Source organism: Balaenoptera musculus, chromosome 20 (genome assembly GCF_009873245.2).
Source record: "Balaenoptera musculus isolate JJ_BM4_2016_0621 chromosome 20, mBalMus1.pri.v3, whole genome shotgun sequence".
NCBI lineage: Eukaryota > Metazoa > Chordata > Mammalia > Artiodactyla > Balaenopteridae > Balaenoptera > Balaenoptera musculus.
Genome location: NC_045804.1, coordinates 4,937,532 through 4,960,008, shown reverse-complemented (window position 1 = coordinate 4,960,008; position 22,477 = coordinate 4,937,532). Strand labels below are relative to the sequence as shown.

Here is a 22,477-nt window from a genome sequence, read left to right as displayed (position 1 = left end):
GGGTTGATGCCCTCGTTTCCACCCCTCCCCCAGCCCCCTTGGCTGGGTCTGCCGGGCTGGGATGAGTCCGGGGAGGGATGGGGTGGGGTCGTGTGTTTTGCTTTTTATTTTATTTTGCCCATGCCTCCCGACATTCCCCTCTGTGTTTAATGTCCCACTGCCAAGTGCATGTGGTTGCCAGGCGACAAGAAGGAAGTCCCTGTGTGATTCACCGGGTTGCTGCCAGTTAATTTGCTAGCTGCGTGAGTCTCCCTGGGGAAAGGGCTTCTCCCTGGTTCCCTCTGGGGCAGCTCAGAGGGCTGCTGGCCAGGAGGGGAAAGGAAACCAGAACATTTAGCAGAACTTTGAGGTTATTGGGGGCGTTTGGGGGTCCAAAGGAAAGGGAGTGTCCAGAGGGCCTGGACAACACCTGGGCGAGGTGTCTGGTGTCCCTCTTGGCCACCGATCGGAGAGCCGCCCGGAGCACCAGGGTGCCTCTGCTTAGGCTCGTTGGCTGGCTTTTTGGGGGTGCTGGCTCGTGCACAGGCAGACTCTCTCTCCCGTCACAGTTCTCCTGCAGACGAGCGTCCTGAACCGTCTTCTCCCTACTCGACCTCCTCCAGGCCCTTAGGTGGTGTCCTCCCATCTCTGACAATCAGCACCCTTCTCTCTGGTTTCACGGTAGCCGCCCACAGCCCCGCCAGGGGTTCAGCCAAAGCCCGCAGGAAGGAGAGCTGCCTTGAACCAGCCTGACCCCCGACCCTCGCCGGTCTCTAGGGGGACGGAGGGAGCCCGTTGGCCTGACTGCCCCCAGAAGCCTTAGTGCATCTCCCTCAGATATTGCTGTCCTCCTGGCCTCGTGCTTTACAGTGTTGCCTCCCTACCATGACCTACAGGGGTGGGGTTTGCCTGTCTGGTTTATATCTGCGTTCAGAGCATCTCATCCAATGTGGTGCTTGTGAACGCATGGATTTGCAAGTTATTCCTCGTAGGCTGATGGTGATTGTTGGAACCAGAGACGTGGAGCCCGGATTATCTGGGTTCGTGAATAGGTCTCAGCACCTATTTTCAAATGGGGAAGTCCCCTGAGGGCATTTAATGGTAATGACCATATTTGGCACTCAGAAATGGGGTAGATGGCGTGGTGGGAAGCCAGGAAAGCATGGCGAGTCCAAGTGCATCTTCATTTGCTTGCAATCAGCATTACAGAAAGGGAACGGTGTTAAGTCGTATCTTCCCATTTCCCTGGAGGGGCCCCATCCACTCTGGATAATCTCCTAATTAGTTGTTAAGGGTCTTGTGAAAGCAGAGAGACGTTCCAGCTGAAGTGCACATTAGGATGAGGGACCAGGTGCTTGTCATCCTATGTTGAGAACATTGGCGCCCTCTGTGCCTCAGTTTTCCCATGTGTAAACTGGGTAGTCGGACACCTCCATGCCCCCGGCCCCATATCTCATGGACATAACAGGGACATGCTGAAAAATAGAATTTTCCACTTCCTCTGAGCAGGCTGTATTCAGTGGTATTTTTTTTTTTTTTTAAATCAGTTATGGGTGTAGCGGTGAGATTTGTGTAGAGGGTTCCCAGCCGTGATTCAGCATACAGGGAGTTCCTTGAATGGTATAAATTGGCCTTTCTTCTTCCTTAAGGAAAATAATGCTTTTAGAAGCAGTGTATGTTCTGTTCAGTAGCTAGAACTTTCTGGACTAAAGGCAGTAGGGTGACGCTCATTGTTGAAAGACATCTGTTGAAAGGACAGAAGCCGGAATCTCACCTTTATGCTGTTTTTTGGTCCACAGGCCTGGAAGGCAGGACAGGTAAAGAGCTGTTCCTCTTCACCCACACTTCCCACCAGGAACCTTAGTGGAGCCAAAGTTTGCCACTAGGACCACCACAGGACCTGGCTAAGATAGGACCATCTCTTAAGAGGCAAGAGCTCTGGATTTGATTGAGAATTCTTATTTTGGAGAATAAAGAAACTTCTGGACTGGAGAAGACATTTGAGGAGAAAGCAAAGACCCTTGCCCTGAGGAATAGTGTCTTGTGTTGACCTGCATGAACTGGAGGCCACCTACAATTAAAGAAGATGCCAGGGTCCTGGGCCTTCTTCTTCCTTCTGGTGGGAAACGTTTCTTCTGCTGCTGTCTGGTCTTAAGACTCCCCTGTACCAGTCCTCGGGAACCAGAGGACTTTCTGCCCCACCCTTTCTTGCCCCCTGCACCCACCACGTCTGCTGTGCCTTTGGACTCAGCAGTTCTTCTCGTTCGCTCCATTATCTCCCACCCAGATACAGAGTGAATAGTTAGCTACACGTAGGTCAGTGGGATCTTACTTTTTGTTCCTGCTTCTTCCAAAGAGGCCGGTGTTTGCACGTTGCTGTACAAGCAGCCTTGGAATAGTATCCCTTCTCCTCTCTGTGGGATCTGGCCCCCACAGGCTCCAGAGTGTTGCGCATCTGTGCGGAAATCCTTCAGGCTCTAATATGCTAGGATGTTGGAGGGGGCTTCGGCAGGGAGCTGGATCCTGAAGGCTAGCGTCCCCCACGTTCAACTTTCTTGGTTTGGATCGCATGCAGGTGTGCGTCTGGAGGAGCAGAAAATGAATACGCCTTCTGTTTACACAGATGCATGGTCCACTGTGAAGACTCTCTTCCTTCCAGCTGGGCAGTTGGGGTCCATGTCAGAACACGATGCTTCATTACAGAGTATCCAGCGACCAGAGCTGATGGTGTTTCTTGAGGACCCTCTCCCTCCAGTGTGTGCTGGTGACACCTACACCCGACCATAGATGGGGCCCCACAAAACACAAGTCCTGTTTGTTCCTTTCACTCTGTAGCCACCATATATGTGGCTGAAAACTTTTCCTGGAGACTGATCGTGGTTCAACCTTGTCCAAAATGCAGAGCCAAAGATGTGTGTACTTTCTCTTTCCGAAGCAAATGGATGACTTGCCTTTGTAAAAAGAATTCAAGCCAGACGTATACATGTTCCCTGGGTTGTAGATGCTGCGTATGTATGACCATTTAGTGATGTCAGTGTCTTGTCAGGGAAGCAATGGGGTCCATCTTGGCGTCTCAGATTCACCACCAAACAAATGAGGGGAACCTCTGAGGGATGTTCCGTGCTATTGAAATGGGAAGCTTGTTTGTGGGCTTTCACCTTCCTTCCTCGACCAGTATACACACGCCTCACATTAGCTTCCTTCGGGTTTTAAGGAAAAGAGACCCATTTATATCACCTCTGTAAATGCTGGTGTGTTTCAGGTTGCCATGGAAACAACGTATTGATAGAAAGGAAACAGTCTACTCAGCAGCTGCCCACCCAGACCTTCCCAAGAAGCCCAAGTCATTCAAGATACCCAGTCTCAGTGGGTGGTTTCCAGGGATAGCAAAACTGAACCACCATGCTCACCTTGATCTTCCGTTGGCATCAGCACCCGCTGCTCCTGATTCTAGGAGACTGCCATGGTGATGGGCTGATGGTGACTATCTGTCCCAGTTTGCCCGGGACTGAGGGATTTCCTGGGATGCAGGACTCCTGGTGCTAAACCTGGGGCAGTCCTAAGCACATTGGAACAACTGGTCACCCTACTGGAGACACGATGACCTTGCCTCTGCTTCTACTTCATCTGCTGTAACTGGCTGATGCTCTTGATTGGTTTGGCCAGATGCCATCCAGAGCCCTTGCGTCTGGCCACTTCATTGGCCACAGGGCAGCCTCTAGATGGACCAGGCGCACCAGCCGATCTTGACCACATCAGTTGTTTCCAAGGTGGCAGGACTGCATGATATTGAATCAAAACCTGGCTATAAAGAACCAGCTGAGACCACATCCTTCAGAAGCGTGCTGTGGACAGATGGGCATGGTAGGCATTCAAGGTACCAGGGGTTCCTTTCCCGTACAATCCTACTTACAAAGGTGAAGTGAATCTTTTCCCTTGAGAAGAAAACATTTCACTGTGAAACAAAAACTAATACAGCCACTGGAAACAATGGAAAAAAGACTATGGTGTGTGCGTGTGCGTGTGTGTGTGTGTGTGCACATGCGTATCATACAAGCACAGACTGTGTAGAATAATGAGCCAAGAAGAAAATTCTGCATCTTAGCGAGACTAAGAGCTAAATACCTTTGGGATGGTGTTGTCTGGAGAGGGAAGGAGTTGGCTACAAGACTTCCTGAAATCCCTTTGAACTCTAGGGTCCCTTAAAATATCAGGGGCATGTAAATTGGGCCTAAGTGTGTACTTTCTGTCTGAAGTCTCCTAGATAACCTTTGAGTTTAACTCAGATAGTGTTGAATGGGGACCCCCCCACCCCAGCTCACCCTTACCTTTCCAGACACTGGCTTTATCTGGGATAAGGCAGCGGAACTTGGTGGTGGTAGCAGGGAAGGAGGAGAAGGTTGTGCCAGCCCAGCGTGGGGTGTTCATGACAAGTAAGAACAATCTGAAGGCAAATTACAGGTTCTTTTCAGGTTCGCTAAAGCCAGGCTCTCAGGATGGCATGCCATCCTCAAGTTGTTGCTTCTTGCTGAGGGGATCAAGTCTCTATCTTTTCTGCTGAAAGACAAGCATGAGCGTCTGGAGCCCTGGAACACAGGTCTTCAGCTAATCATGCTCATCTTGCGTGGTGTGGCCCCAGAAGGTCATCGCCTGTCAGGGTGGAGGTGAGCACACAAACACCTAGAAAGGACTCTCATTACACACGTGTAGAGGTTAAGACCCGACCTTGTGCACCTGGGTCTTTGCCCCTGTTCTGACTCTCCTTGCCTTCACTGCCATTGAAGGAATGCTAGCCAGCTCCTGGGGTGTCATTTTTCTTTTTTAAAAGATGGACTCATTTCAGATATTTCCTTCGTTCATATCCCACACACGGTCATTGGTTCCAGAAGAAGTCCCACTGCTGTGCCAAAAGCAACAATTTCCTCTTTTTCTCTCTTTTCTTATCTTCTCATCCATGTTGAATCCCAGATTCCCAGAGCCTGAAGTGGTCTAAAGCATCACTCTTATCTAGATCTACCTCTGACTAATGCAGGAATCCTGTTTCCCACATCAGATGAGGGATGGTCCAGGCCTGGGGGAGGTCAACCTTTTTGGCAGAGTGGGAGAGAACTGGGAGAGAAGGTTGGACGATATTCAACCTGGTGGGGAAGCAGAATTTTAAAGAGCGGTTCATGGGCCGCCAAGTGTCCACGAATGTCAATTTCTTCATCGGATATTGAGCCACAGTGCATCTTATTTCTGGGTCCAGGTGTCTTATGCTGATAAAAAGCACAGAGTCAGAAGACAAGGAGACCTAAGTTTTTGTCTCAGAAAGTCCCCCTTCTTAAGTCCTTCCATGTACAATGAGGGAGTCAGGCCACACATTCCCCAAAGCCTCTTCTACCTCTGCCGTCCACAATGCCGCCATATTGGATAGAATTCATGACTTAAGAGATTTGCTATTTTTTAAAAAAATTTTATTTTATATTGGAGCATAGTTGATTAACGATGTTGTGTTAGTTAATTCGGTTGTACATATACATGTACCTATTCTTTTTCAAATTCTTTTCCCATTTAGGTTATTACAGAATATTGGGCAGAGTTCCCTGTGCTATACAGTAGGTAAGATTTGCTTTTTTTTTTTTTTTTTTCTCTCTGGCTCTAGTTCTGCCTTAACTTCAACTTGCTCCAAGATCATGTATAAATCACTCAAGCCTTTTCTCCGGCTCTCAGTTTTCTCATCAATAAAATGGGAGAGGGGAGTGTGGAGTGGGTGGCCTTGATGGTCCTCCAAGGTCCCTCCCATGTGTCAAGTTCTAAGCCTTGCCTGACGCAGCTGATGTCTGACAAGTAGCTCTCTCTGCCTTTGCCTTCGGCTGCACAGGCCAAAAACGGGGCTGTCCTGGGAAGTCCATTACCAAAGACTACTTCAAAGCTGCTTGCCCTTGTTGTCAGCTACACGGAGCAAGAGTCTGTCGAGGGAGAAGGCAAATAGACACACAGACTGATGACCGGAGAGGGGAAGGGGGACTGCTGTTTACCTGGGGTGACTGGGAGGGGGAAAAAACCCACCTGCCGTTTTGACCAATAAATAAAAACTGGGAGCTCTGCGTGGCTAAAACTGTAGGGGATTTCTTAGTTTGCTTAGCGAAAGGCAAATATTAAGTCTTACGTTGACCTGTCCTGGGACCTCCCTTTTGGCTTTTGTATGCTGTCCAGCGCTGATCACCGTGTACTCCAGGTTATCAGGTTCTGCCGAAGGGTTTTTTTTTTAAAAATTGTTTTCCGTCTCTTTCTCCTTTCCTTCCTCCTTTGCCTGCCCCCCACTCCCACCTTCTAGGGTAAGGGTAGCTGAGGCCTGGGTTTTGGAGAGGTGGGGAGCGCAGGATGCGGAAGACTTGTTGTCCTGGGCGTGAAGTCGCCTGTGTTCAGGGCTCCGGCTGCCCTGGGGGTTACCCTTGGCCATGGCGCGCTGGCTCAGGGCTGCAAGCCCACCAGGTGGTCCTTGGGCGTCTCCTCCATCCTTGAGCTCTTCGAAAAGTTAGGTCCCAGGCTGTTGGGTGAAGCTCTTGCCTCTCATTAAACTTAAAATAAGCATCACCACAGCCGTTGGATAAAAGATACAGATCTCCCGATTCTAAGTGGTTTCACAGTGACAGATGATTCCAGCCTGACATGCTGAAAGATGAACTGATCAGCTTGTCACTCCCCATGTGAGACAGGCTGGCACCCGGGACCTGGGACCCTTTGCTGCAGTGCTTGCACCTGGACAAACGACTCCTGAGCAACAAAATACAAAGAAACTATAAGGGACTAAAAATAACTGCGTGCATGCACAGTTGGGGCAAGTTCTGGACAACCAGATACAAAGAGACCAAAAACCCAACTGCCTGTTTCTGAAGAGCGAAAACAGGGTGTCGGGAGCAAAAGCAGGGTCCTGCGCAGGCCCCCCTGCACACAGCACCACCAAAGGGGTGGGCAGACCACCTCAGCCACCGCTCCGGCCCGACCCCTGGACACACCCCTCCCCTCACCCCATATAAGGAACAAGTTCACACCCCCTCAGGGAGCAATCAAGGGGACCTGTTACTTGTTTTTGCTCCCCGCTACTGCAGCAGGGGCCCCAGTAAAGCCTTGCCTGAATTTCTTATCTGGCCTCTGATCAATTTCGATCGATTGAGGAAGGCCAAGAACCCCGGTCGGTATCACATGGAGTGAGATATCCAGACCTCCAGGGGCTAGACAACCACCCAGTCTATCCTGTTTCCACGTATGAGCTGCAGTGAAACTAAACTAGATGGCACATTCTTTACCCTTTGCCATAAGCATCTTCAGTCTGTTCTAAAGCGCTGCAGTTCCGGGGTACTCGCGTCTCCTGGGTGGTGTTCACTAATACCCACCCACTGTGGGGTACAGCACACCAAGGTGCGTTGCTCTGTGTCAGACCCCTATGCCCTTTTCCAGGCCACCCCGGTCACCGTCCGCAGAGAAGGCATCTTACCAGCCCACCCAGATATGACGGGCAGTTCCCCACCACTGCTCATGCAGTCAAGAGTTGGGAATGTTCTGGAATTGCTTAATTAAGAAAGTTCCTTTCACACTCCAGTGGTGATTTTTGATTGAACTCAGCATGAGTTTTAATCCTCTGGCAATTCTTCCTGGATGAGTCTATGCTTTAAAAGATCTATGTTGGGCCACCAGGCTACTGAAATCCTGTTAATCCTTCAAGGCTCATTTCAAATGCTCCCTGCTCTAGGATGCCTTCTTGGGTTTCTTCTTCCCTCTCAACCAGTTGTGACCTCTCCCTCTGTCACATATTCTCTTAAAGCATCTGGCACTGGCTAGGTACCCCAAAACACTGATCCCTCCTTCCTCACCAGAACACCTTTTGTATGTCATTTACTATGCTTATACTGAACTTATTTTAAACTTGTTTCTCCCAACATTCCTCTGTCTGTCTGTCTGTCTGTCTCTCTCTCATAAAAGCAGGAACAGGGTCACTCCGTACACTTTGAAATGTATCCCTAAAATGCCCAATAATGTTCAGGATCACATGGCAGGCACTGTGATTGACATCTCATCCTCAGAAATTAGAGCTGTACAGGGATCCACGGCTTTGCTCAAGTCTTATATATGAGAGCTGGGGTTCATACCAAGGTCATTGGACACCTGAAGTTCAGAGCTCTTACGTTGTATCATAGTGGCTTTTACCTGGTAGATATACAAGGGAGATGTTGAGTTGACTTTCCCTATTAGTGATCTGTTACTGTGTATACCACTAAGGTTGCCTGTTTTTTGTGTGCCTATTAATCAATAAAGTGTGTTCTGAACAGCAGAGAAAATGTGCTTGTTCCTTGATTGGTTGCTTTCCCTGCAGAATCTCTTCTTGAAATAGAATATGTCTGGTTTTTGCCAGTTATCTGAGAGTTAGGGTGATTTTTAAGGTAGGAAAGAGAAATTTAAAATCGAAAGTTTAGGTCAGAATTTCTAAAGAATCTCACAGTGTCTAATAGGGAGAAATACAGAAGAAAAACACAACACATATGAGATGTCTTTTGCCTTCGGGATCTTACAGTCTGGTCAGACAAGAATGGCACACACAAAATCATCAATCGCATTTGCCAAATAAACTCATGGTTAGTATTACTGGAGAATCTGGGTGGATAATGCTGCCTGCTCTTCGCCCTGTCATGAACGTTTCCAGCAAGTCGCAAACAGAGAAGTTGGATGATGATGAGCAGCCCCCCTAATGGGGATGGACCTCCTGGGTTCCAGGGCTTACCACTGGGGGACAGAAGGCAAAGGTGGGAGAGGCACCATTTGAGAGCAAGCAGACCCCGGGAGAGGAGAGTCTGTTCCCATTTGCTATCTGATGAACCAACACTTCTGTGGGGAGGAGAGCAGAAAGGTCGGCAGAAGTTTCACCTTTTGAGGGAAGAGAAGAACTCAAAGACCACCCCCTCTTCTTTGTACAAATGAGTAAAATTAGAATTTGGACAAAGTGGGGGTCATCTGTGGGCTCTGGTCACCAAGACCAATTTCAGACATTCAAGAGATGGTAAGACACTTGGCCAAGAAAAATCAGGCAGTTCAGGAAAGAATACAGCCCAACCTCTTACATACAGTGCTTTACGGTTTAAAAGGTCCTGCCAAAGCTTCTGATTGGAATCACAGCAACTTTGTGAGATGGTATTAAGACCTCTTTGTTACAGGTGAGGAAAGTAAGGTGAGGGAGGTTCAATGACTTGCCCTAGAGCACACCCCGTAAGGCCCCTGCCCTAAGGGCAGTGGTACAGTTTCTCTGTGCAAACTGTATTAGTCACTGTAGGCTGCTGTAACAAAATAGCCCCAAATCTCTGTTGTTTTACCTAATGCCGATTTCCCATTCATTTTCCAGGGGGAATGTGAGTTGGCTGTGGTGGAAACAGGATGCTCTTTTTCATGCAGATATTCAGAGACTCAGGTTCCTGTCTTAGGACATCACCAGACCTCTAGCAGTGACACGTCCAAGGAGTAACTTAACCTCATCTTTAAACTGCTTCGTAAGGTGGTTACAAGGTTTAGACGAGTTACTGCAGGCGTGGCACTTAGAACGGTGCCAGGGACGCGGCGCTCAATAAATGTGGGTTCTTCACTCTACGCTCTGAACGTGGAACTGTATGGGCCCATCTGCCGTGACTCTGGGCTCACGTGATTTCTGCGCCTGGGTAGTAGGAGACTTCAAATGTGAACTCCGCCACTACATCTATGTTTCCCCAGTGTGGACAAGGCATCACTGAATCTCTCCAGCTGTGGGGAGCCCTTTCGGTTGTTCGGTTTGGTTTGGGGGCTAGAGCTGGGTTGCCAGCCAAGAGTATAGATGACGATGCCTGGATACTAGCCCTCGGAACGGTGATTCTCCTTCTTGGGGACCCTCAGCACCACATCAGCTTCATCTGACTCTAATACCAGTCAAGCTTTTTCTCCCCAAGTCCAGGTTCTCTCCAGAACTTGTCAGTTGCCTCAACAGACTAAGGAAGCCCTACAGAATACTCAACACATTGAGTTCTTGAAGCCCTTTCTGTTGCCTCCTCTACCCGGGCAGAGAAAGGAGCTGATCTCACAAGCCAGGCAGCCTTCTCCCCATTTCCACACCTAGATTTCACATCACACCCTTCTTCTCCACTGCAGACCAGCGAGCTCCTCTCTCAGCCCCCCGGCTGGGTGTGGGTTCTTGTAGCTGTGAGACCTCAGTCGCTCAGGATTCTGGCACCAGCTCGTCTGTTCTGTCTTCGGCTCTCCTGGCACCGCCGGAGAATGGAAAAGCTGGTCTGTTTACAGGACATGGGGCCAGAACAGCATTAAAAACTAAGGAACAAATAAAACGTGGTAAACAAATTTACTTTCCAGTAAGGAGCGCTCCTAGCCCGGTCCTTCACCAGGAACCATTTTCCTCATGTGTTTGGATAAACGTTCATTCTGGGCAATTACCATTCCCAGGGAGCGGCTGCCTATTTCCGTTGGCTATTTATTTTGATTTTGACCGTTTCTCCCCCTTCTGAGCATCAGACACCTAATAGTAAAGAAACTGTGCTGCCTCCCGGGGCACTGGGAGCAACCCCCCCAAGCCTTCCTTCTCTCGTCTCTTCCATCACTCCTTCACCTCCAGACAAGGCAAGGACATGGCGGGCATCTTGCCCTGGATGGAAGCTGCTCTCCGGGGAGAAGGAAGGAGGGAAGGAGGTGAAGCAGAGGAGAGAAATGGTTTCAAATAAAAGCTGGAACAGATACAAAGGTTTGTGTGTGGGTGACCGTCTCTTTGAGAAAGCTCTTCAGCATGAATCCCCCTTGTGAGTTTTCGTGGGAGCAGAAAGCCATTGATCTCAGGTTTCCTGACCCCAGCAGGTAGCTTATTGTAAAGCAGTTCATCCAGAGGGGAAAAAATACCTTGTTTCAGCATTTTAATTTTTTTTCCAGGGCTCTGAACCAGACTTGTAAGAAAGGAGATAGAGAGGATTAACTTATTCTTTCCTAGCTCTGAAATAGATGTAACTGGTGGGAAAAAAAAAAAAAAAAAGAAGCAAACAACTTGGAACAATGATTATTCTTGTTTACTTGTTTAGAAACGCATAGTTATGAAGGGCCCCTATTTGCATATTTTAAACTCCCCCTCCCCCTCCTCATTCCCCTCTGCTCTGTTTTCCTTCTGTGCTGGGATGGAGGAAGGGAAGGCACACCCTAAGCAGACAGTGGTCAGTGTGGGGGATGCTTACTTTCTGCCTAAGTTCACTTCACTTTCTAAATTCCTTGCCTTCGCCTGGTTGGATGAATTGGTGTTCTTGGCGGTGCTGAATTCAGAGAGGCCCTGAGGAGCGGAGTGACGCTGACTCACGGACAAGACACGGGGTGGCTCTGGCTTTGGAGTCCTTAAAAGACTGGACTCAGGGCGGCACCAGGAAGGGGCGGGGGGTGCAGGGTGCGCCCTGCCACCCCACCACAGCTTCCCCACGAGCCCCAGCCTGCAAATGGCCTTCCCAACTGCCACTACCAAACCTTCTCCCAGAGACATCCCAGAGCTGTCACAGGGTCACTTGTCCTGGGCCTTACCTGGGTCACGAGTTGGTGACGTGGGGAAGGGCGAAGCGAGACCCTTCGCCCCTTGGAGGATGTTGGAGACACTTTCCTCTTTGGAGGATGTGGGCTTTCTCACAGCCCTGCCTTCTGAGGGCTGAAGGGTTCTTATTCCAGGGGATGTGAGGCCCTCATTAATAAAACCTGGTTGGCATGGGAATAATCCTGTTCGTGTGTGTTAGTGAGTGAAATGCACAGAACCATGTGCTGAGCCTCGACCCCAAAACGTGCTGCTGGCTCTGTGCCTGGTGGGGATGAGCCTTGGGTAGACTTTTCCAGAACACAGGAGGAGATATGTCTAAAGGTCCACCCCCAGCCTGGTGCCCAGGCCCCTTTGAGAGCAATGGGAGTTTCTAACTTAATAAAAATTAGTATTCAACAATCTGATGCGATGAGAGACTGCAGTCCTTGTTCGTGGACCTCGGTTTGGGGAATGCTGAGGTTCAGGTGGGTCAGTTAAGCCACCCAACCTCACTCGGCAAGTTGATGGTGAGCACTGATGCATCGGGCCTCTGGTCCCCACCTGGACTAGGGTTCCCTGGATGCCTAGAGGGTAGTACCTGCAGGGAGAGGAGGCCAGAGAAGGTATCTGGAAAGCCTAGGAGGGAGGAAGGATCCAGTCCAGGCAAAGTGCTGTAGAAGCAAAATCCATTCATGGTAGCTTCATGCCTGCCGTCAGGGTTGGGCGCTCCAGGGTCAAGAATGCTTTGAATAAGAGGCACTGGGGGTGGACCAGCCCTCCACCGGGGACGCTGGGCTCTCCAGGGTGGGGAAGACTTCATCCGGGCTGCATCCCATTCTCAGTTCCGCTCTATTTAGAACACTTTTTTTTTTTGGTGGAAAGCAGATTGCTGAGGAGGAGAGCACCCGGCCAGGCGGAGAGGTGGCTTCCAGAATTGGGGGTGGAGGGAGGGAGAGGCAAAGGCAAAGACTCACAGCAGGATGCACCAGCCAATAACCTTCTCACCCCTCTTCATCTCGTCCCCATCCATCACCTTTCCCCTCCAGCCCAGCAGCCCATCTCTGGGCAGAGCTTACGGAGGCAAGGTAGCAGCACCTGGAACTATTTTCCCTCTTGCAAAATGACATAGGCACCCGACATTTTAAAATTCCCGAGTCCGTCCAACAGAAAGCCCTTTTGCAGCAAATACCCGCTTTGGTGATGTGTGCTGCCCGTGGACTCATGGCACAGCAGGCCAGGCTGCGTGGGTGCAGAATGACCTCGGATGCGATTCTCTTCTGGAAACAGGGGCAGCCTGGACTAAAGGTGGTTCCCGTGGAGGTGCTTGCCAGCAAAGATGGCACAGGAGGTGTTTGACGCTTTGCTTACAGGACTTGGGTAATCCTCCCCCTCCCCCACCAAAGAGACAGCTGTGCTAAATACAGGAAACTTGGTGGGCAGAGAGAAAGTTGTGGGTGGCCAAGGGATTTCTGTGTCTTTAAAAACCCTCTCCCATCCCTTGCCCTCACATCAGTCTTTGTCTTGCAAGAGAAACTTGGTGTCTGAGAAGTGACTCCCATGGGCCCCTGTGCAGCTCCCTTTGGAGCTGAGTGACACAGCTGGCTCTGCCCACTGGACTTCAGTTGGGACCCCTGATGTCCTTTCTCTGCAGAATTCTTCTGTGAAATGGGCCAGAGTCACTCACCTTCCCGGCCAAGGCAACTTTGAGACCAATGGCAACAGTTTTTCAAGAACTTTGGAAGCAGTAGAGTTGTGTACCCACTTGCTAACAGGCTAAATCTTAGGGCCTCCCTAACCCACAGGATTCTGGGCGTGTGGGTCTGGAGGCCAGTGGGTGGCTTCCTGCTGGCGCACAGCATTACTGACCAGCAAATGTTCAAATGCATGAGACGCTACATCCCTTTCCTGCTGGCCAGCTGCCTGGTCCTTCTGAGCCCTTCCAGGAGCCCGTAGGTGACTTTCAAACTCAGCTGTGCTCTGGATTTGAAACCACTGGTTCTCAACCAAGGGTGGTTTTGTCCCCCTACCCAGCACCCCAGGGGCCATTTGCAGTGTCTGGAGATATTTCTGGTTGTCACAGCTAGAGGGGAGGGTACTATGAGCATCTAGTGGGAGAGACCCAGGGTGCTGCTAAACGTCCTACAATGCACAGGACAGGCCCCCACTACAAAGGATTATCCAGCCCCAAATGTCTATAGTGTCAGGATTGAGAAACTGTGCTTTTTTTCAACCTCTGCTGCCAGGTTGAAACAAGCATGAACCCTCATCACCCCCCTGCCCTCTCCCCATTGCTTTATTTATCAAAGGGGGAAAAAAAATCTGTTATTTTTTCCAAGTGCATTTCCCCCTGTATCTTATCAAGAACCACCAAGTTCAGCACACCCTTGATTAGTCACTTCCATTAACAGTGTTTATTTTGGGGTTTGTGTTTATTTTTGAAACGTGGTCACCCTCATCCCCCCTCTCTTCCTTATGCACTAGTGGTGTGCGGCCAGCTTTCTAGCACGGTCTCGTCCACATTTTCCTCCATCCATAAACCCACTGGGCAGCTTCTGAGGAGGGAGGGCCAGCCTCTCCTGCCTCCACTGGGGCTTGGGGGAGGCTGCGACTCCTGGAGTTTCTCTTAAAGTGGCAATGGGGCAATTGTCGTCTTCCCTCTGATTTCTCAGATACGCTTGAAGATCCTTTTCATTAGTGACTCTGTGGACCAACCGACCCGTGACAGAGCTGAGCCTTTATTCCCAGCCGTCCGCGTTCCGTGAAACCGAGGACGCCTGGTGGTTTTCTCCATTGAGTCAGAGGCAAGGAGATTTTTGACTTGTGGGTCTCTCCTGCTTCTCTCCACCCATCCCCTCCTCACTGCAGGCGAGTCTCTGGGTTATATTTAAGTGTTTCTGAGTCAGCGAGAGCCGATTCCTTCTTCTCTCCGCCACCCACCCTTCCACCCTCCCAAATGGCAGTGGGAATTCAGGGTTTATGGCTGAGTTACCCCGGAGCTCAGAGGGAATCTCTGCACAGCTTCGGGGGGGGGGGTCTTCCTCTTTGACTGAGCACCCGCTCTCCAGCATCCCTGCCGCTCCTCCCCGAGTTCCAGCAGCTGCCACCTCCCCAGGAGGCATGTACAGAACCCCTCAACCCATGAAGTCCCTCCCCGATTTGGGGGGTGGGTCTCATTGCTAGTCTTGGACATAAGCACCGACGGACCCAATGGTTGCAGTGAAACCCCCGCCCAAGGACGCTCTGAGGCCGCCAAGCTGCACAGAAGGCCCAGGGTACCCTCGCCCTCCCCCCTTACTCCTTCCTGGGACATTTATTTGAATCCCACCGGGGAACTGGTTACTGTGGGATATTTATTTGTTTAAACATGGGTGGTTCCTACAGAGGAGGGTGTCAGGTTTCAAGGGTGGAGGGACAGTTGCAAACAGAGAGTGGGTGGTCCGGACACGAAGCAGGCCGGAGTGGGGGTCAGAGAACCCAGGCCTTTTTAGGTTTGTAGGTGAAAATGCTGAGTGACTACTGCCTCACTCTTGGCCCTTCTATCTTGTTATGTAAGACAGAGTGACTTGGTGTGGTTGGGCGGTGTTCAGACTCTGGGACAGCCTTTTGGTAGATTGTTGAAAAGAGTATTTGGGAATCGCTGGGCAATGATTGGGCAATCACTCGGATTAATTTATCCTGAGGGCTTTGATGACTGTCTGTCTGAGTGCCTCGGGGAGGATTGGAAGGCTGCGGGCTGGACTGGCTCGAAATGCAGCCCCACCTCTAAGATTCTGAAAGATTCTGCAGAGCTGGTGCACTATTGCAATGGCAGAGCCTCTTTCCTAAAACCGCTTGAGTTGTTGACTAGAATGAATGGTCCTGCCTTGTGTCCTGGGGCCAGCCTCCTTTCTGGGTTAAACTAGCAGAAACATATCTCTGATAAGTTTTGGGGTTCACATCAGCCCTGAATGACAGAGTTTGGAGTTTTGTATTCGGCAGGTAACGGTCCAAGTAAACCCAAGATGGAGGGAAAACCAGAGGTATAGTTGAGATCGCTGCTCTCTGGTCCACGGTTTTCCAAAACCTGGAAGTAGCAGCAATAGAGCGTGTTGTCCTTAAGCCTCTTCCACAGCTTCTCAGCTACAGAATTGGAAAGTGCAGAGGAAGGCTATTAGTTTCCACAGATGCACTGCTGAAAAGATCCAGTGTTTTGCCAGGAGATGCTTTTTGGAGGGAAAGCACCAGGGGAGGTTGTTTTTTTTTTTTTAAGTTTTTGGCTGCACCACATGGCACGTGGGATCTTAGTTCCCCGACCAGGGATCGAACCCACGCCTCCTGCATTGGAAGGCAAAGTCTTAACCACTGGACCACCGGGGAAGTCCCCCAGGGGAGGTTTTGGAGCGTCCAGTGACTAACAGAGTTAAATACAAGAGATCCGGTAGAGATAATAGTGAGTGACTGTCTTCTAACGTCCTACCAAGGGAAAAAGGAGATGGGATTCATGGAGCAATGTGGAAGTAGGTCAAACACCAGAAATCATCTGGTAATACTGAAAGTGATAGCACCGAGAGAGGCTGAAGTATCCCTTTTTTAAAATTAGGAGGGAGAGGAATGCTTTTTACCAAGTCTTAAGTACTGTTCTTTCTGGACAGAGGAAAAGACTGTCCCTAGATGAATAGCCTCATCAAGGAAACCTTGTTAAAAATTAGCGATGTCATGTACGTACTGAAATATTTAGGGCTGAAGGGTCCTGCTGTCTGCATTTTACCTTGACCTATGTTTAAAAAGTAAGATGGGTCGATGGATGGATAGATGCATAGATATGTGATGAAACATAGTGGCATCTTGACGTCACAGAGTCTAGGTGGGTATGCAGGTATAACATTTCTATGTGTTTGAACGGTTTCAAATAAAATATTGGGGGAAAGTACCAAGCCCTGGGCCACCCATGGTAATTCAGATTCAGTGAGTTGGTGATGAGGTCTAGGAATGTTCTGAGCTTTGCAAGGGATTCTGATAATGCGCCAAGCCTGTTGGGGCCCATGTGGCATAGATTGGTTTTCCTCAAACTTGGATGCGCACAGGAAACCCCTGGAGATTCTGTCAAATGCAGGGTCTGATCCAGCAGGTCCGGAGTGGGGCCCGAGTGTGCAGTTCTCACAAGCTCCCAGGTGAGGCTGACGCTGCCCGTGCCTGGACCATACCTTGAGCAAGAAGGAAGAGAGTATTCTTCCATGTTCTCTGCATCCGAGTAGTCCAGTGGGTCTCAGCTTGGGTTTCACACTGGAATCGTCTGGGTAGCTTTAAAATAAACTGGATGGCTGGGAGTGGGGGGGGGAGGGTCTCACCCCCAGAGATTCTGGTTTAATTGGCCCGGGCTGCAGCATGGGCAATGAGATTGAAAAACCCCTCAGATGATTCTAATGTGCAAGCGCTGATTTCATGTCACGAAGGGAATCGATGGAATATTAAATTTCAGGAAATGAACTTTTGCACAGAAAGACGCTGCGGACCCTCATCACCCATGTGTGCAGAGGCTTTTCCAACCACGAAAGACTCAAAGCCACCCACCTCCTTTCCCTCATGACGAGAATGACTGACAGCCAGCATTGATTGAGTGTCAGGCGATTTTTGTTAGTCCATTTCATCATCACAGTACCCCATGAGGCAGGCATTAGTATCCTATCTTAAAGATGGGGAAGTTGAGCTTGATTGAGTTCAGTGACTGGCCCAAGGTAACACAGCTAATAAATAAGGCTTGGACGGAGGTATGAACTAGGTCCGCCTGACTTCAAAGGCCATACTCTTTAACTATCATATTACCCTGTTGTCTGCACGATCTTTGCCAAGAAATTAGAAAACTATAGCCCGTGGGCAAGTCAAGTCTGGCCAGCTGCCTGTTTTTATAAATAAAGTTTTATTGGAACACAGCCCCACCTCTTCATCTATGTATTGTCTGCATCTGCTTTCGTGCTGTAATGGCAGAGTTGAGCATTTGCAACAGCGACCCTGGGGCCTGAAAAGCCGAAAATATTTATCTCTGGCCCCCGACAGAAAAGAGTTGGGTGACCCTCGATGGATTGGTGAGACAGCTAGCACAGAGCCGGGGAGCAATCCTTGGCTGTGCTCCGTGCAGAAGGAATAACCCATGGAGAATGAACTTGAAATCACGGTCCCTGTAGCTCTGGTTTCTGCTGACTTTTTACTTCGATCTCGTGGCCTGCGTTTTACTCCAAAAGAGTTACAACTTGCTTCCTTGGAACAGATTTTATTTTCATGCCAAAAGTTCTGATCTGTTTGAAGAGCAAGAGGTCTTGCTCCCAAAGCCAGGGCTGTCACAGGGCTCCCTGCAGAGTGGGGCAAGGGAGACCAGCTGCCTGCCCCCTTCTGTGGCAGCACCATGGGAGGCTTGCGTGGAAAAGCCCGGAGCCCTGTGGCTCCCCGGAGGCAGCAAGAGGCTTCCGTCCCTTCCCACCAGCCATCCACAGAGAAAGCCTATCAAGAGGGCAGGAGGGAAGAGAGAGGGAGGAAATGCCAATCAATCCATCAAAGCCCCACCCTCCTGCGGCTTCCAGCAGGTTAGTTGGGCCTGAGCATCCTTGACCCCGGGGGCCCGGGGCAAGGCATGAAGGGGAAGTGCATTTGGTAATGATTCTAGATTTCCTGTTTGGTTCCTGGCGGGGGGGTGGGGGGGGGAGTTGGGATATGCTAGCTCATGGTCTATTGGACTCATGCACATTGCATTCTTTCTTTTCTCCTGGTTGTTGTTTGTTTGTTTTTTCTCTTTACTACTTTTCTTCCTCTGAGGCTTGTTTGCAGTTTTTCGTTGTTAATTGGTGTGAGGAGGGCCTCCTTCGGGAAAATTGTGGAAAAGGAGAGGTGAGGGGCAAGGAAAGGCCAGGATACCCTGCCTGGATTCCTGGGGCGTTGGCCTGGGTACCATAGAGATTTTGTGCCCCCTGGACAGACATAGTAGGAAAGCTGTAAAGAATCTGTTTAGGTAGACGAACATTTATGTAGTGCTTACTGTGTGCATGGGATACAAAGGCACACCGTCTCCTGTAAGAGGTTAAAGATGAGAGAGAGAGAGAGAAAGTTCAAAGTAGCTTGATAAACTCAATGGAAGAAGTAGGTAGGATGGAGATGGGTGTATGGGCAGGGGCTCAGGAATCCTTTAGCTCAGTTTTCTCTTCCAAATAAGACTGAGCCTTAGTCTCGGAGATGCAGGGGGCACTTCTCACCAAATGACAGTCAGAGCTAATAAGACCAGACATCACTGCAAAGTCCCTGGCACAACTGCCCGGTGTTACAGGGCAGGTGGACCATTTGCTGCTCCCTTGGATACAAGCCTTAAGCTGGGGGCTGCTTTGGCCTCGGGGAGGCTGGGGCTCCGGGGAGCACAGAGGTGATCTGCCTTCTTTTAATTAAATAAGGACTTTGATCCCTCCAACGAGCAGAAAAGAGAGTTCTCCCTTTTCAGCACCTTCTAATATCCTCCCCCCTGGCTATGCTGGCCCCGCTGTCACCTCACCTTGAAGGAGAAAGGATGTGTTTCCAGCTGGACCCTTTCTCTTCCTGGTTTGAACCGGGAGTGAGCGAAGCTCGGGAAACAGACCGTAGCCACAGGGCTCCGGCTGCACCTGAGAGCATCAGGTGGAGGGGAGGGGAGGTGGAGAGACACGGGGTCCTCGGTGCCACCGGCTTTGCCCAGCTGGCCTTTGCTGCTGGAGCTCCAGGCTGGGGGTCCGTTGTGGTGGAGCCAGGGATGATGGCCCAGCAGCTAGGACTGCAACTTGGCCTGCCCTGCGGCACTCCATCCCTCCTGAAAGCCCCTTACAGGGCCAAGCTGCCTGCACCAGTCAGCTGTGCCTCTGGGTTTTCAAGATGGACGTGGGCCGGGAGGGGATGGGGACCCCTTTGTCATTCCCGCCCTTTCTCTCCTATCCCGTCTTACGCATTGTTCCGAGAGCTAAGTGGTAAAAAAAAAAAAAAAGTCTTGGGCAAGATGACATGATATTGGTGCTTTCGATTTGTGTGTGAACTCTCCACCTGGAGTTTCTTTCAGAGTTGCTAAAACCTGGCAGTCTATGAACTCTCTGAACTGAGGTGAGGGCAGAAAAATAAACAGGGTGCTTGTGTGATGAAAAGCTAACGCCAGCTCAGAACCCCCATCCGGGCTGAGCACACCCAGGAGCCTTTTGAAAACCGCCGCTCCTGACAGCACGTCCCCAGACAAGCGGCTGGCAGTGGCGGCTGTGTGCTCGGCTTCCCCCCCAGAAAGAGGGCAGCAATGCCGGGTGCAAAAGAATCTTCTAGAAATGCTGCGGGGTTCGCCCAGAAATGAAAGGATCTCAGTTGGGAAATGGACTGCTCGTCGCTTTCTAATCCATCAGCTTAGTTTCTCTGAATTTTCCATCTACAGAGTCCCAAGAATGCTACATTTTATCATTTTGCCAGGTAAATATTCTTTTTGACATGTGAATAATTACCTCCCAGTTTATCTCTTTGGAAAAGGCACATGCCTATATGTACACATGTATGTATGTGTGTGTGTATATATATATATATGCATACTTTTGTGTACATACATACAATGTATAAAGAATTTTACAAGGGAGCAAAGGCCCTACATACAATAGTAGCTGGACCTCCAAGACGTACACCGTGTACCTGGAAGGGTGACCAACATGTCCCAGTTTGCCGGGGACTGTCCTGATTTTAAAACTGAAAGTTCTGCATCGCCAGAGCCCCCGGGACTGGGGCAAATTGGGAAGGCTGGTTGCGGCAGAAGTCCACCATCTCACATCCTCATGATGACGCTGTGAATGAGATGGTGTTTTGGCAGAGAAGGAAAGTGAGCTGGAGATGTTGACGGAGGCGCCCAAGTTCACGCCCTGAGTCCGTGACTGAGGCAAGTCTTGCCCTTGGGTCTACCATCGACGCCATGCATTTTACGTAGGAGCACCTTGGATGGTGCAAATACAAACAGGGAGAGCTCTGCGGAAGCTCAGGATGAGGGACAGTGGTTTCTGGGGTTGGAACTAGTCAGCCTTCAAAAGGGAGGGAGGGGCCAGGAGAGGAGAGGGTTCCGAGATGGGGTCTCCTGCCCGCGGCTTTGGCAGCTCACAGGTCTCCAGCCTGGGTGCCTGAGGAGGACCAAGGACTTGCCTGGGGTCAGGTTAACCTTCAGGATGGAAGCCAACCTCCCTACGTGTGAAACCCCTCTACCTGGGCTAGTGCTTTTAGCCCTTTCCCTGTGGCCTGAGCCCACTAAGGTGGCATGAGAGGAAATGAGACCGGAGAAGATGGGGATTTGCCGGCTACGCGGCCTGGAGAAGCAGACTGGATCCCTCTCACCCCATCACCCCATCACCCCGCCCCAGCCCATCCTCTCCTGCTCCCCCAGAGGTGTCCAAACAGCCTCTCCATCCTGCTCAGGGCTGCTGGGCCTCCCCAGGAGACCAGCAGCGAGACGGAGAGCTAATTACGGTTTTCTCTTCTGCAGGCCCTGTAGCTGTACCAAACTAGGCTTCCCCTTCTGCAAGGACCCCAGTCCTCTGCTGGTACCTGGAGGCGGCCCCGGCACGGATCTCTCTCTCCCACATTAGCATGGGCCCCCTTCCAAGACATCCCCACCCCTTGTTTCTCCAACCCCGCCCGTCACACCCCTGTGCTTCCCGTTTCAGGTGAGAGAAATGGGTGGCTGGGTTTCCCCGGGTGTCCTAATCGCCGGAGTTGAGCTGATAGGAAACCAGGCCAGGTCATTCCACCCACGAGGTCGTGAGAGCAGGGGGCCTCTTGGGAGTTTCCTGGTTTCAAAAGAAACCAGACTGAGGCCTGGGGTGTAGACTTCCTGGGGCACCGTGGTCCACGTGATAAGCAGTCGTTCCAGAGAACGGGAAGGCCATCAGGAATCAGCCTCGGGAGAATTTCCTGGGCTGCTGTGTCCCAATCTGAAGGGAAAAGCATAGATCTGAGCCATGCAGCTGGGTACGGTTCCCCAGCACCCCCCGTCCCAACCCCATCTGCCCCCATCTCGTTCCCACTGAAATAATCACAGGGTAGGCCCGGCCTGGCTGTGTCGCCATGGCAACTGCCCTAATTTCTTTTAATCCCAGTGTTCCTTCCTAACGGGACCTCCCCCCGGCCCCCTCTCCCCCCTGCAACGTGTTTTAATTGTAATAACTCCCGGGTTTTCGGGAGGTAATGACCATGTGTGGGGAGCCCGTGCTGGCCTGGCCCCATCCCCAGAGCTGCCCGCCCAGCGGCGCCAGGCAGCCCTCTGCCTCCCAGCGTGAGTTCTGGAGGGACCCAGGGCAGGCCTGGGTAGGGTCTGCCACGGGGGTCTGGGGCCTCAGAGCTAATGAACACAAGCCGGGGAGCCTCAGCCCTGCGGGGTTGTGTCCTGAGGACATTTTATGGCACGCCCCCCCCCCCTTACCCCGCATCTGCACGCTCTGAGCACACCTTGAAGGGGATCCACAGACCATTCCTCCGTTCCAGGCCCAGCCAGCCACACTGCGTCAGGGATGTGACCCTGAATGTGTGTTCAAATCACCTGGGGTCTTGTTAGGAGGCAGTTTCCAAGTCTTGGTGAAGCCCAAGATCTTGCCTTTCCAGCCACCTCCCCGGGGACGCCCACACCGCCTACACTTTCAATAGCAAGAGCCCAGAGCACCCCGGTGCCACAGAACCTTCTTCGGAGATGGAAACGTCCCACGTGTGCACTATATGATATACAGTGTGTACCATACACTACGTGTGTACCGTACATTAACGAGCCATTATCCACAGGAGGCTACAGAGCAGTTGAAATGCGGCTAGTGCAACTGAGGAATGGAATTTTAGATTTTATTAAACGTTCCTTCATTTCAGTTTAAACCAGCACATGGAGGCTAGTGGCTGCCATATTGGAAACCACAGGAAGTCCCGCCGGTCATTGCAGGTCCAGGCCCGGCTTCGGCTCTC

The 22,477-nt window shown here is 50.9% G+C and overlaps 1 long non-coding RNA gene across 2 annotated transcripts in view; it reads left to right on the top strand.

Annotated features, from left to right (window-relative positions):
- The window catches only part of LOC118887084, a 158,901-nt gene extending 147,224 nt beyond the window's left edge, over positions 1–11,677 (top strand). For both annotated transcript variants that reach the window (XR_005017883.1, XR_005017882.1), the window contains 2 exons: positions 1,779–3,843; positions 9,356–11,677. This is a non-coding gene — a long non-coding RNA (uncharacterized LOC118887084). The remainder of the gene's footprint in view (positions 1–1,778; positions 3,844–9,355) is intronic.
- The last annotated feature ends 10,800 nt before the right edge of the window (positions 11,678–22,477 follow it).